The 14610-nt window shown below is 46.0% G+C and overlaps 1 protein-coding gene and 1 long non-coding RNA gene across 8 annotated transcripts in view; one reads left to right on the plus strand and one right to left on the minus strand.

Moving 5' to 3' along the window:
• The window catches only part of LOC147580701 (uncharacterized), a 550245-nt gene that overhangs the window by 453865 nt on the left and 81770 nt on the right, over positions 1–14610 (minus strand). The gene's annotated exons all lie outside the window — the stretch shown is intronic.
• LOC147580707 (uncharacterized) lies at positions 6824–11887 on the plus strand. 2 transcript variants are annotated; one of them, XR_015251025.1, is made up of 3 exons: positions 6824–9916; positions 10682–10766; positions 11375–11887. It is a non-coding gene; the product is annotated as an uncharacterized LOC147580707 (long non-coding RNA). The 2 variants fall into 2 exon arrangements; XR_015251026.1 differs by having other exon boundaries at positions 6827–9783.

Genomic DNA, 14610 nt, shown 5'->3' on the forward strand with positions numbered 1-14610 from the left:
GCTTAGAACACTTACGTTAGCCTACAGCTGGGCAAATCATCTAACACAAAGGCTATTTTATAATAAAGTACCGAATAGCTCATAAATTCACTTTATATAATATAGGGGAAAAATAAAGCTTTATACTGAGTTTCTAACCTACACTTACAGCCTATACTTCAGTATATTTTACCAAACAACATTCTTCAAAAGAGTTAAGGAAAAAGAATAACCTTAAAGTGTTCCACAGGTACAGAAACAGTTTAGGGGAACATTCTATTAAGCATGTTTTCATGGAGGGATCAAATAGCATGCAATTATTTTGTAATTGCCTTTTAGCCCCTTGCTATGTAATTATTCATTTGGTTATATATGCTTTACAAATTAGCACCCCCAAAGATCTAAAAAAAATTACACAGAACATGGTGATTATCCTTAGAGTTACATTGTTTCTCAAGGGGTAACTGCCATTTAGTGTTCTAGGTCTGAGTTCACATCATGACCTCATGGTGATCATGTACTTACAGAGTAACTTGCCTGGCTGTTGGGGCCTCAAAATATCGTGCACAGCTAGAGCAGGAAAAGTGGTTGGGAACAGGTGCAAATCCAAAATGGTGAGCGTTGTGTGTTCAGACAAGCTCCAGGCTGCCTAGGGTTCACAGTAAATAGTGTTGAATGCACATGTATGTGTGTGTGTGTGTGTGTGTGTGTGCATGCGCACACTCGTGCACATGTACACATACACCTGCACGTTTCTTAGGTCTCCCAAAGGCCGACCAATTCACAGAGAAAAGCTTTTCCCCAACCAAGAGTCATTCCCACTTAAAAACCCACACACATTTGTTAGATTTCTTAGAAGGTCAAGGGAAGAGAAATATAAATGTCTCACTTCCTTTTCAAATTAAGAACAACAAAAGTAAAAACATCTTTCATTAAATATAAGAAGTGACAACACATAGCTTGGGAGGGAGAGCAAGAAAGATACGGGAGACTGCCTAAAATCACAGAAAATTCCGGAAAATCACAGAGCTGTGTGTTCAGTATGAAGGCTGTCCCGAATGCATAGGCATTATAAAATGATATGGTTTCTGGAGTGAACAGAGGGAGCCTCAGAGAGTCAATTTACTACCATACCGATGAGTTCAAGTATCTTTAAAGGAATGCTTTAACGAAAAGCTCATTTTGCTAATATTCTTATGGGACAGGGTCTCCCTGGTCACAACCTCTTAGATTGTAACCCTTCCCTCAGTGACTCCAAGACTACTTTCTATTTTTCTCTCCTTTCTCTTGGGCTCTTTCAAACCATTTAAAGACCGTTGTAGGAAGCCCATGTTTGAATATCAATGTGTAAGAGCACAAGATTTAAATTTGAACCCAGATTAGACAATGCGGGTTTGAATCCACAAGCCTGTATTTCCCAGATGTGTGGTTTGAACAATACTCCTCTCTTCGCGCTTCCGCTTTCCCAGTTGTGACAGGGACCTAATAGTTCCTACCTAATGGAGTTGGTATGAGAATACCTTCCTCTTGGGGTTGTCGTAGGGATTAAGTAGGTTATTACATGTAAAGCCGTTGGCACTCTGGCCATAGTAAGCCCTATGCATGCGTTTACTTTTATACTTATTATTTTCTTTATTTACTTTTATTATTATACTTATGATTGGGAAGATATCATGCGTACTTGGTACTTTGTAAACTCTCAATAAATGGTAATTATGTCTATTCTTTTTTTTTTGCAGTTGTTATTATACATTTGGGTTAAAGCATCTTTTTCTTCAGGGACTGGGAGGCTGATGTCTCCTGGGCCATAGCCTGGCTATTTAGAGCGTTCCTGTTGTCCCCGCTGATGCCATTTTCTGGGAGTGGAACTTTAGCTCTGAAAATGAGCAAACCCAAAGTAGGTGGGCCAGGAGACCCACAACCCTTGAAGGGAGGCAGGGCAAGGAGGGTCAGGTGACCTGTCCTTTCTAATAGAACTTACTGCCTAGAAAACTCAGTCTAGAAGAATGGCATGACTTCATTTTGTATTCCCTTGGGATTCTGTTTGAACCTAGGGTACCATGGTGATAATCCTGTCCCCCTTCTGCTCTTTTTAAAAAAAAAAAATTCTTAACATTTATTCAATTTTGAGAGACAGAGACAGAGTTGAGTCGGGGAGGGGCAGAGAATGAGGGAGACACAGACAGAATCCGAAGCAGGCTCCAGGCTCTGAGCTGTCAGCACAGAGCCCAACGCGGGGCTTGAATTCAGGGACCGTGAGATCATGACCTGAGCTGAAGTCGGACCCTTAAGCGACTGAGCCACCCAGGCGCCCCCCACCTATTTTTGCTCTTTTTGTGGTTGGGGTGGGATGAGTGGAAGCAGGGTGGTTCTGCCCCACTGCTTCCAAGATTCTTCTCTACCTTCTCCTTGTAATGGTGGTCCCGTGTCCAAGAACACTGAATTCAGAGAAGCCCAAAAGATGGGACAGCTAACATGAGCATTCCTGTGCGGTTCCTGCGGGGCGCCTTCCATGAGCATTGCCCATGCCAACAAAAAGGGGGAGGGGGCATCTCCTTGGCTTCTTGCCCTCTAGATAGGGCCGACTTGACATTCCAACACCTTGGCTCTGTGGACTAAGTCCTTCAGAGCCTGCAGGCAGAGCCTCTTCCCTTAAAGCTTGATCTTATTAGTGGAAGAATTCTTAGCTCTGAAAAATACACGTCTCGGCAGGTGTGCAAATTGGCCATGAGACTCCGCAAATGAAAACATACCCGTGAAGGGGGCTACGTGACCGCAGGCCGAGAGGCCCGACTGCCTGTCTGTGTACAATCTGCAACTTGGTCTTTGCCTGAAGACCCCTAATACAGTGTATAGTCTTAATTTGTCTTCTCTAAAACCTCTAAAATCATGCTGAAACCATGTCCCTCAATAATCTCTCTGTTGAATCATGATGCTCTCTTGGATTACAGAATTTATGCAAAAAAGACACCGGTCCTTCGAATCTCTGGTTACCCACATGAGTCAGGAACCACAGGGTCGCCCTCCATTCTCCCAAATCCCGAGTTGGTTGGACAGGGTTTTTGTTTTTTGCCTGTAATCTCTTAAACATAGCTTTGCCCACCTCAGTGCAAATAATGTCAATCTGCCATGATGACCAACTGAATCAGAAAAAGGAGGGAGAGGTGAGAGAAGAGGAAAATAATCACAGCTAACGGCCACTGGGAGCTCAGTGTGAGCGAGTCCATGCTAAGTAGCTCATGTGCACGGCTTCACGAATACACATAACCTGTGTGCACAGGCTTTGCATCTTTGTTTTACAGAAGAAATTGAATCCCAGACTGAACTTGGGGACTGAACTTACCCCAAGGTCACACAGAGAATCAGGGGTATAGGATTAAAGGCCCTCTGACCTGAGAGCTTTAGGCTTAACCATTATGCTTCATATTCTTAAGCACTTTGGATTCTGGAGTTGAAATGAAAGTACACATAAAACTTACGTAAATTGGCATGATTAAATATATTACAACATGTAAGGCAGCCCTCCAGAGGAAAAACAACAACCCAGATTTTAGTGTCTGCCCACTTTTGTGGTGTAAATATTCTCACTGCGGTTGATTCAAGCTGCCGATGGTTTGGTCCCCAGCTTTTACAATCCCTGCACATGGCTGACTAAATGTGTACAAGGAGGGGGTGCTGATGCAGGTGTAGGAGATTTGGGTCCCGGGATCTACTGCCTCTTTACTTACATGCCGCTGTAAGCGAGACTCCATCTTTCTGAGCTTCAATTTTCTCCCTCACTTGTAAAACAAAAAGATGAAAGAATAAATTGCCTCCATATATATATATATATATTTTTATGCCTTAGGAAGGGTCTATCTAATGTGAGTTGGCGGTTTGGAAAGTATGGTGTGTTCTTTTAAATGTGAAAATGGGGAATGTGCTAGTCATTAGAAAGGTCACTTTTGAGAGGAAACACCATTTCAAGTTTAATGAAATTCAATAAATACAGTCATCTATTCTCCTTCCCACCCCTTTATCTTGTCTCGGCTCTTCCTGAACTTGTTTTCTTATTGGACAAAAGTCGGACCAGAGACAATCGGAGTCACTTTGTAATTTCACTTTGGAGGGATTTTGATTTTCCAAGGCAAGAGTTCTTAAGCTAGAATCTTTAATACAATTAGTTTCCTTAATAATCCTATTTATTGTATTGCATATGCGCGTAGAAGCACGGAGAAGTGATCCCAAGACTTCTAGAGAGTGGATGGCAGAAGAAAAAAAAAGTGCACGTATCAGAGTGGAGATTTCCGGAGAGCTTAGGAACAGACTTTTTTCCTCATCTAGGCTGGGGACGGCAGAGGGCTAGCCAAGGCAAGCAGGGTCACCACCTCACTGGCCTCATCATGCCAAATGCAAAGCAAAATGAAATGTGTGCTTTCGATTTCTGAATACCTGAAACGAAGGGAGATTTAGTCATTAAACACATACAGGGCTTTGACTGACCACACACCCTTTCTAAAATTGCTATGTAGGTTTTAAGTCAGTATTTGTGGTTGGGGATTAGTGTTCTTTTAGTCCTTGGGAGCACGATAATCTGCAAGGAAAGCTTGCTGTTCTCATGGTGGAACCCTGGATGTCTCTGAGCTTTCTTCTCTAACTGGGAGACGTCTCTCGGCATTCTGTCTTTCCTTCTGCAAATACTGAAGAGGCACCCCTTGCCAGGCAGAGAGAAAGCACTGGGGCCATCAGGGTGACTGTGTCATGCCCCTGCCCTCGAAGAACTCTCAAGTCCACCGAGGAGGATACTAGGTCAACAAAAAGTCTCAACACAAGGCGGCCGGCACTGCAAGAGAGGAAGGAACAAGGCGCCGTGGGAGGGTGTGACTACCGCGTGTAACTAGACTGTCCCCGTTACAGATATGTGGGTGTGTCATAACCATGTAGATTTTCTCTGTTAAAATCATTTCCTTTTTGGGGCGCCCGGGTGGCTCAGTCGGTTGGGCGTCCGACTTCGACTCAGGTCATGATCTCACGGTCCGTGAGTTCGAGCCCTGCGTTGGGCTCTGTGCTGACGCCTCAGAGCCTGGAGCCTGTTTCAGATTCTGTGTCTCCCTCTCTCTCTCTGACCTTCCCCCATTCATGCTCCGTCTCTCTCTCTCTGTCTCAAAAACGAATAAACGTTAAAAAAAAAAAAGTGAAAAAACAATCATTTCCTTTTTGGGCTTCCTGGGTGGCTCAGTCAGTTGAACACTGGACTTCAGCTCAGGTTATGATCTCATGGTCCGTGGGTTCGAGCCCCACCTCTGGCCCTGCACTGACAGATTCTCTCTCTCTGCCCCTCCTTTACTCTCTCTGTCTCTCTCCTTCTCTCTCTGCTCCTCCCCCCCCTCAAAAATAAATACATAAACTTAAAAAAATTTCCTTTTCATTGATTTGTACAGAACGTTAACAGTACAGAGAGGCAAACTGAAGCCCTCGTTTTTATCTTTTCATTCTTGCAGTCAACTATAATATGCACCGTATGAACTTACAAACAACAGATTCACACATTGCAAAACAGGAGTGCATTTCATCTTTAATCGGTAGTTCCCAATCTTGGGCACATGGTGGAATTAATCGCCTGGGACGCTTTTTAAAAACACCAACGCTTGAGTCTCTTTTCCTCAGTGGGCAAGGACCTGAGAGAAATCACGAGCAAAGGTGGGATGCCCTAGATGCCAGTGAGAGATGCTGCTGGCGTCTCTCCCGCCTGCCCCAGGGCCCCACACGGACCACCCACATTCACAGTGCGCACTGGCTTGAGGAGATCCGAGGCCGAGCCTTACCTACGCCAAGGGGAGGTCAGCCCCACGGGCACAGATCTGCCCTATGGTGAACGAGAAGGCCTCCTCGCCCCTCGGAAATGAATTAGTGCTTGAAATGCCACAATTGATAGCCATAACTTTGCTGGAAGTTTTATTTTCCTCAAAATGATAAATGTCTCCGAAGAAGGACGCTAAACCTGATTGGTTATTTGTATCCTTTGGGGCTCATTACCTGGTAACAAATTCTGCAACAAGGGAGCAAAGGCCAACTTAAGAGGTTTGGATCCTCTAATGAGAGTCTGGGAAGGAAAGAGCTATGTTGGGCTCAGTGCAGGTAGCAGCCCTCAGCTGGGGCCACAGCTCCTCCCACCAGCCCACCGCCTCCAAGTAGAATCAGTCCTTCATTTAAGTACTTATAGTAATTCTGGTTTTGATACTCGTAGTATTCCTAATACAATAATTCTGTAATTACACGGATGATGTTTTTTTCATCTAGGTTTGGCCTTCTGTTTGTTTCCGGGGGGGGGGGGGGGGGGGTTCAGGTCAACACAACCAGAGAAGAAGGAGACAGAAAAATAAAATTCATAAGACACAAAGAGGGGAAAAAAACAAAACAAAACCCTGCTGAATCCTGACCAAGTGCCTAGCATAGGCCCATGGAGCAATCCCCTGTATGCTATTCGTACCACAGGGACGCGTCACTGTGGCTCAGAATGACAAGCACCTGTCCTCGGAGAGGCTGGCCCATGGATTGAAGCACTTAGCACATTCTGAGTGCTCTGTAAACGCGGTGGGTATGAGATGATCTTCAGAGGATGTCTCCTCAGAGGAAGGTGCTATGCAAATACTAGCATTGTTATTCTTCTAGCACAAATTTATAATTGACTTTCTGTTAAACATTGCAGCAAGTTAAATTAATTCAGGATGATTACAGTCATTAAACAAATGCCTGGTAATGACTGCTTTCTTCTTTCGGCATTCCTCAAACCACTGGGGTAATACCATATAAGGCTTTGGCTCCATTGTCAGATTAATTGCGATGCACAACCCGCGGTTCGTAACCGCGCATGCGCACTGCTTTCTAGCAACCGGACCGTGATTTAGGGTTACTGGCTGATCTCCTTCACCTCCGAGATTTTCCTATCGCTCTTGCCATTTGGTTAGGCACAATTTATGGGTTCACTACAGCATACAAGTGGCTTAAGGCAACTTCTACCTGTTTAAAGAAAAAAAAAAGGAGAAGGAGAAGGAGAAGAAGAAGAAGTTGTGCTTTTAAAATCAAAACGCGGGGCAGGAATTCTCCCCCATTGACTCATCTGATGCTGGAGGCAACCAACACGATAGGGGCAGTGACGATTTGCAGCCTCTTTGCGCCTCGGGACGGTCACGCCAAGAATCACCTGGCATCTCACAGCAAGCAGGACAGAAATGGTTAAGTCCCCAAGGCTGCGAGTAAAACACTGTGCCCGAGAGCAAAGCGACGGGAGGTGTCCCCTGGCAGGTGTGGACGCACAAAGGCGGCCCTCCTTCAGCCAGGCGGTGCATTCGAGGTCATCTGACCGGTGCCCCACCCTGGAGACTGGCCTGACTCCGCGGAGGCCCCTGCGTGATAACACCCTGCGAGTCAGCTGACGGCCGCGTCAGAGCCCCTGCCTCTTTGCACGCTCACGCCTGCCGGAGCCCGGCTCCTGCAGCCTCCTAGCCGCAGTGCAGCCAAGCCGAGGCCGCCAGCTAGGCACAGGGTGCCGTCCTGCTGCCACCACTCAGCATGCCTTACGCGAGGAGTATTTACCTTTGGCTTAGCCAGGAGCAGAGAAGCAGTCTGAATGTGCACGGGGGCTTCTAAGTTGGCAGCGTGAATCTGCAGCGGAGCGGGTACTGCCGGGAGCCTGGTGGCCAGAATGCCCCTCGTGGAGCGTGGCTGGGTCCCCGTCCCCTGCGGGCGCGGCCTGGGGGCGCGGCTCAGGCTCAGGCCACGCTGCTAGACCCGCAGGAGTAAAGGCTAGGACAAAGGAGACGATGCTGGCCGTGGTCCGGCCGGCCGGGGCCCGTGCAAGGCTCGTCCACCCAACCGAAGCCAGGGGACAGTTGAGGCTGGTCACAGGGGCTGCCGCGGGTCCCCCCTCCTCAGTTAGAACACGGTGTCAAGGAGGAAACCAGACTCACTGACCTAATTCAATCCCAGTCCTCTCTGGATGCGGGGACGGCTGCCGAATAGCAGTGACACAACCAGCCATCAGTGGAGAATTACTGTGAGTGCAGCCTGAGACAAGGACAGCCTGATTCCGGTCATCTGATGGCTTCTTCTTATTTTCCTAACTAAGCGTGCTCGCCAGAGCACACAGTTGTGTGCATGAGCCTGCCTTGCGTGCGGTCTGCGTCTGCTCTGGTTGGAAATCAGGGTGCCAGGCGAGCCCGCCTTCGTGCTGGCTCCTCTCTGCCGCTAGGAAGGGGCACGCAGACAACAAAGAAGGAAGCAGAAAGCATCACTTTATCTTCACTCGTGATGCTGGCGGGACATAACTTCTTCGCAGTGATGCCCTCCCGTGTGCCTGTGTGTGCGTGTGTGCGCGCGTGTTTGAATCCATCTAATCGAGGAGCCTCACAGATACCATCGTGGATGTGGCTTTTAATGATCTGGAGGAGAGAAAAAAAAAAAAAAGGCAGCCCGTGGAGCCGGCCGCACGTTTAGGTGATTGCCAATTCGAAATACTTTGGTTTGTGAAGCCCGGCCCTGAGGGACCAGCTCGGTAACTGAGAAAGAGATCGTAGATAAAGAAATAAAAATGACAAGCGTAATAATGCAGGCTCTGCGAGAAGGCTGTCAGAGCGTGAGTTCATGGATGGCAATTTCACCAGGCTGAGACTGAATAATTCATAGATTGAAATTACCCTGCTTTTCACCTTTCCATTTAAGCCGGCATGATCTGAATCTCTAATAAATGTTCGAGATAAAGTAAAACGCCAATTTGAATCTGAAGAGCTTTTCAAACCAGATGCGGCACCCCGAATCTTTCGGTATCTTTCACAATTATCCTGTGAGGACCGCACTTCATCACGAAGCGGCATTACCAGGGAAAATGACTGTGATTACAATAGCAACAATAGAAGGCCACCAAACGATCTCTCATTTACCTAATTTGCTAAGACTGACTGTGTGCTGTGAATGCCCGTTGTGAGTCACCTTGCCTCACACCCGTGGATCTGCCTCGCGCCGGAACAGAAGCGAGGCGGTGCGTGGAATCAATACCCGAACTCTGAGAGCCTAGCAGAGGGCTCTCTCTTGGGTTGCAATGCGTCTTTGGTTTGTGTTTTTGCGTTCTTCCCCACCCCCCGGTGCTTACACTCCAAGTGCCTGTTTGGGAGAAGTGGTGAGCCTGTGGTGGACTGGGGGGTGATGCCTTGATGCGGGACGGCACAGATTTGTTCATTTACATACCCCCTTCACTTGAACGTATACCCACATGCGTTTACTAGAAGGGAGGAAAGATTCTGTTTGGGGGGAGTGGCTTAAAAATGCAGCCCAGATGAAGGCTAGGTCTTTGTTTCTTCCTCGAAACCCCTGTCTGCTCTCAGGTGAGAGATCCCTTCAGGAAACTATAGTCCTGGTGTGATGTGTTAAAAAACTCTCGGCTCAAAAAGGGGCTCCCGAGACACATCCACTAATCAGTCTGTGCAGCTTGTATTAAAAGCACGTATTTCCAACTGAGTGATTAAATGAAGCTTTCTTTGGCTGTGGCTGTGCCTGCTGGCCCTCCAGTGGAGTCTAACCTAAAGAGGGCTCTTTCTGACAGCCTGCACGGTCCATGTCAGGGCAGCTGTGCCCCCGCGAGAAGGAGGCAGGGCTCAGAAAGCCTGGCCGGGGAACGGACGTTGTGCCGTCATTTAAGAGGCCCGGCGACCCCCAGAGTTTTACTCTCAGGGGCATGAAGACAGTGTGTGGGTTCTTGCGGAGTCAAGTGATTTAAGTTTGATGAGCTAAGGCAGGGTTTCTGAGGGATGACGGTCCTCGGGGAGGAAGGTAGGTTTGAAACACAACCTGTCTAATATTGTTGAGTGCTCTGCTTGAGACCCTGAGCTCTGATATGCTTCTTAATCCATCATGGTGGCTTTGGCCCTTCCCATACACCCCCAAATACCTTTGTCAGAAGGAGGTAAGTCGTATTTCTAATCATTAGTCTAACCGATTATGTTCTTCTCATCTGGTTTCGGGGGGAATATGTTTTTTTTATGCTGTACTTTCCACGTACTGTTATTCTCACCACCCTCAGGATAACTAACAACTTTTTTTCCCTGTGTTTTTTTCTCTAAATATAAATGAAAATGTAGCATTTTAAAAGGTGATTTAAATATGGTGTCTCTTCCCTTTATGTAAATATGTTCCAGGTTCTAATGCTTTTCAAAGGAAAGGGGGAAACAGTTTTACTTAGGAAATAATTTTTTTAAATCATAAGCAACTCACTAGATATCAATTATGTTACCATATTGTTTTCTTTAGATAGCTCACATTTCTAATACGGAACCCATTATTCTTATCTTTCAAGAAAGAGGCTGTTAGTGACAAAGGGCTTTTCACAAACCCGCACTGTCTCTGGGCCAGTGTTTTCTTTTTCATTAAAACAGAGTCTTGATGCTCTGTAAAGGGTTTTTCATTTCTGTACTTTAAAGCTCTTTAATAGTCAAAGTTTGAACAGGGTAATCATTCAACAAACTGGTTTATGTGTCTGATGTTTAAGTAATGCAGGTATACTAAAATGATCTAAGTATAATTGGAAATCAGACTTTGTTACCTTTTTGGGGCTCAGAAACATAATGAGTTTCACTTGATAAAAACAGCAAATTAGAAGCTCGTAGTTTTCGGACTTAAGTATGTATCCTTTATATTCTTGGGAAATGAGGTGTTTCTTTCATTTTTTCAGGATGCAGGTGCCTATCGTGCATTAACACTATCGTGTGTTAGTGCTTGATGATCCTGCAATTTACTGGTTTTGCCACAAGAAACAGGTAAAGAGCTGTACACAGCTAAAAATCTCGAACTCCGGTTTTTCCCTGAAATTGGATTTTCTTTTCAAATTCTGTTTAAGTAATTGAAATTGTATATACATCATTAAAACAAATGAGTTCACTAGATAACTTTTCATCTATTATTGACAATTCACTCATTGTCTATGGATGCATCTTACCTAGAATGCTCTGGACAAGCATCACATAGGTGAAAAAGACTACAAGGGTAAGTATAGTTGCAGGTGACTTGAAAAATAATCAACTCTGGGGGCGCCTGGGTGGCGCAGTCGGTTAAGCGTCCGACTTCAGCCAGGTCACGATCTCGCGGTCCGTGAGTTCGAGCCCCGCGTCGGGCTCTGGGCTGATGGCTCAGAGCCTGGAGCCTGTTTCCGATTCTGTGTCTCCCTCTCTCTCTGCCCCTCCCCCGTTCATGCTCTGTCTCTCTCTGTCCCCAAAATAAATAAACGTTGAAAAAAAAAAATAAAAAAAAAAAAAATCAACTCTGGAAGTATACCATTAGGGCTTAACTTGGGTGAATCTCAGACAATCATGGCTCAACACTATTTTGTAGTGCTTTCTCTGGGTTTTTTTTTTTTTTTTTTTTTTAGGTGGGCATGAGAAAGACAAGCGAAAAGTTAACCCCTCCCCCCCCCACTTCTAACTGCCCGTCACTACGGAGCATCAACTGTAGTTACAAGGAGCGACTTGAGATTTAAACACCCAGAAGCACACTCGTAGAATCCAGCAAACTGCCTTGTGCTTTAAGACGGAATGGGCATCATAGATACAGAGAACACATCGGCGGTTACTAGAGGGGTGGGCAAGATGGGTGGGGATGGATGGCAACGAGACTTTTGGTGGCGATCGCTTTGTAGTTCATACAGACGTCAGATTATAATGTCGTGTACCTGAAACTTACATAATGTTATGTACCATTTTTTTATCTTAATAAAAAACCTAACTATATAAACTAAGTAAAAAAAGAATGTATAAATTTTACCACTTAATCATTGAAGTCTTTTCTGGACATTCGTGTATTTAATTTTATTTACTTATTTACTTTAACATTTGTTTTTGAGAGAGAGACGGACAGAGCATGAGCGGGGAGAGGGGCGGAGAGAGAGGGAGACACAGAATCCCGAGCAGGCTCCAGGCTCCGAGCCGTCAGCACAGAGCCCGACATGGGGCCTGAACCCACAAACCGTGAAATCGTGACCTGGGCTGAAGTCAGACGCTCAACCGACTGAGCCACCCAGACGCCCCTGTGTGCTATCTTTTTAAAGAGTCTCTTCTCTCCAGAAAGAATCTTTCCAACATTTTAGTATGCAAATTTGCAAACACAGAGAAAAGCTGAAAATGTGTAAATACCCTTATACCAAGACTCTGTAAATAATACTTTTCTGGACTTGCTTGGCCACATACATATCCAACAATCCACCTCTTTGTCCATCCATCAATCCATCTTAGTGTTTTGACGCATTTCAGAGTAAGTTGCAGACGTCAATACACTTGGCCGCTAAGGATATGCCTGCTGAAGTGTTTAACTAGAATTCAACATTTGTTTATAGAGCTTTCCTTTAAGTAAAATTTACATATGACGAAGAAAGACGGGCACCTGGCTGTCTCAGTTGGTGGAGTGTGTGACTCTTGATCTCGGGGTTGTAGTTTCGAGCCCCATATTGGGTGTGGAGATGACTTAAAAATAAGATCTTTAAGGGGCGCCTGGGTGGCTCCATCGGTTAAGCACTGATTTCGCCTCAGGTCATGATCCCAGGGTTGTGGGATTGAGCCCAGCGCTCAGCGTGGAGCCTGCTTAGGATTCTCTCTCTCTCTCTCTCTCTCTCTCTCTCTCTCTCTCTCTCTCCCTCTGCCGCTCTCCCCTGCTTACGTGCTCTCTCTCTCAAAAACAAATAAAATCTTAAAAAAATTATATATGATGAAGCAAGAATTTGGAAGGACAGTGTACTGTTATTTCTTAAAAGGCAGTAACAGTTTCTTTAACATGATGCACGGTTTGATGCAAACCCCAGTGACACTGTGATTTAACTTGGAATGTACAAAGCCCACATCTATGGTGGAAGGAAGCGGGCTCTTCCCAGTCTCCGTCTCCATCGCCAGGCGAACTTTCACCCACTGTGCCTGGGGAACACGGGTAACGCGGCATCACTATCAGGATGGAGGGGGTGTCGGGGCACTCATAATTAATTTCCAGGGTCGATTTCTGTTCTTGGAGCAGTTTTCCCTTCTCTCTCCTACAGGTGAGCGGTGACCCATGCCCCTTGAACAATCACCACCTGCCCTTCCACATGGGCTCTTCTCTGCCTCTCCCTCTGCTCCCCTGTGTGTCCCACTCAGTTTCCTCTCTTCCATGTTCTCCCAACTCTTAACTATTTTTTTTCCTCAGAACAAGGGAACAAATGTCATCGTTTTGCAAGTGATTCTACGGCATCAGGGAAATTCTTATGGAAAGCAAAAATAGATAGTTGAGGAATCACAAGAACTCTTCAAAGGATTAGTTTCTCTTGGTCTTAATAATAAAAAATGAGTCAAGGATTGCCCTCTCAAGGCCTCTTCATGACTTCACCTCTTGGATCCAGCCTTGTGGATGAGATTCAGCCGTTCTTCTCCTAACTGAGCCCTAGACCAAGCCTCTCTAAGATTTGCACTGGTAGGGTTGAAGGCTCCTGCTGTGCTTCCAAAGTCTGCCACGTTGTGTAGACCACAGCGTCCGGTCACTAGTTCTGGTCCATAGCATCTCCTTTCAGTAGTCACACAAGGTCTTCTGCCCTCGGCCCTGCCCCTTGGTGGGGGTGCAGGGATTGTCAAAGCTTTTTTCCCCAGGCTTTGGTCCACCTCCCCATGTCAGTCACTTTCTAGGTGGCTTCTCCCTCAGGCCATCTTTCTTCATTGGGTTCAGCATGCTTAAAGCTTCCATTAGATATTAGAGATATTCAATAGTTCAGGCTGGGACTGTCTTTTTTTTAATTTTTAATGTTTATTTATTTTTGAGAGAGAGAGGAGGAGGAGGAGAGAGAGAGGGAGAAACAGAATCGGAAGCAGGCTCCAGGCTCTGAGCTGTCAGCACAGAGCCAGACGCGGGGCTCGAACTCACCAACCGTGAGATCGTGACCTGAGCCGAAGTCGGAGGCTTCACTGACTGAGCCGCCCAGGCGCCTCAAGGCTGGGTCTGTCTTTGGCTGGGATTCCACTGATGTGCCTGTTTTGTTAAAGTACTAATTGGTTCTAATGGACTGGTTAAGAGGCTCTATAGTACGACAAACCTGGATTGTAATCTGTGTTGTGACTCCACCAGCAACACGACTCCGGGCCAAGTTAAGGAAGCATTCTGAGCTTCACGTCCTCAAAAGTTTGCTAAGTGTTTGGCAGTGCTTGGCAGCTACTTTGTATTCAGCACATGTCAGCGCCATCATCATCTCAACAGAAGGTGCCATCATCCTAGAACTCAACCGGCCCTCCTTCCACCAGGGCTGTTTAATAGATCCCAGCAGGGACGTCCGGCTGGCTCTGTAGGCAGGGCATGTGACTCTGGATCTCACGGTTGTGAGTTCAAGCCCCACACTGGGTGTGGAGCCTAATTAAATAAATTAATTAAATAACCAACTAAATAATAATAAAGATTTTTTTAAACGCCCTAATTAAAAAAAGAAAATAGATTATTAGCGGACTGCCTTCTCTTCTTGTGTCCAAATTTGCTCCTCTTGAGGGACCTCCTATTAAGGTTCTCTTTTTTTTTTAAGGTCTAAAAATGCCCCCAGCTTTTAGCTCAGTGTGATACAGAATCAACCAATAGAACTCACTGAAGGCTTAGCTGGAGGAAGATCAG

This window comes from Puma concolor, chromosome B2 (genome assembly GCF_028749965.1).
Source record: "Puma concolor isolate L17-30 chromosome B2, mPumCon1.1.hap2, whole genome shotgun sequence".
NCBI classification, from domain to species: Eukaryota; Metazoa; Chordata; class Mammalia; order Carnivora; family Felidae; genus Puma; species Puma concolor.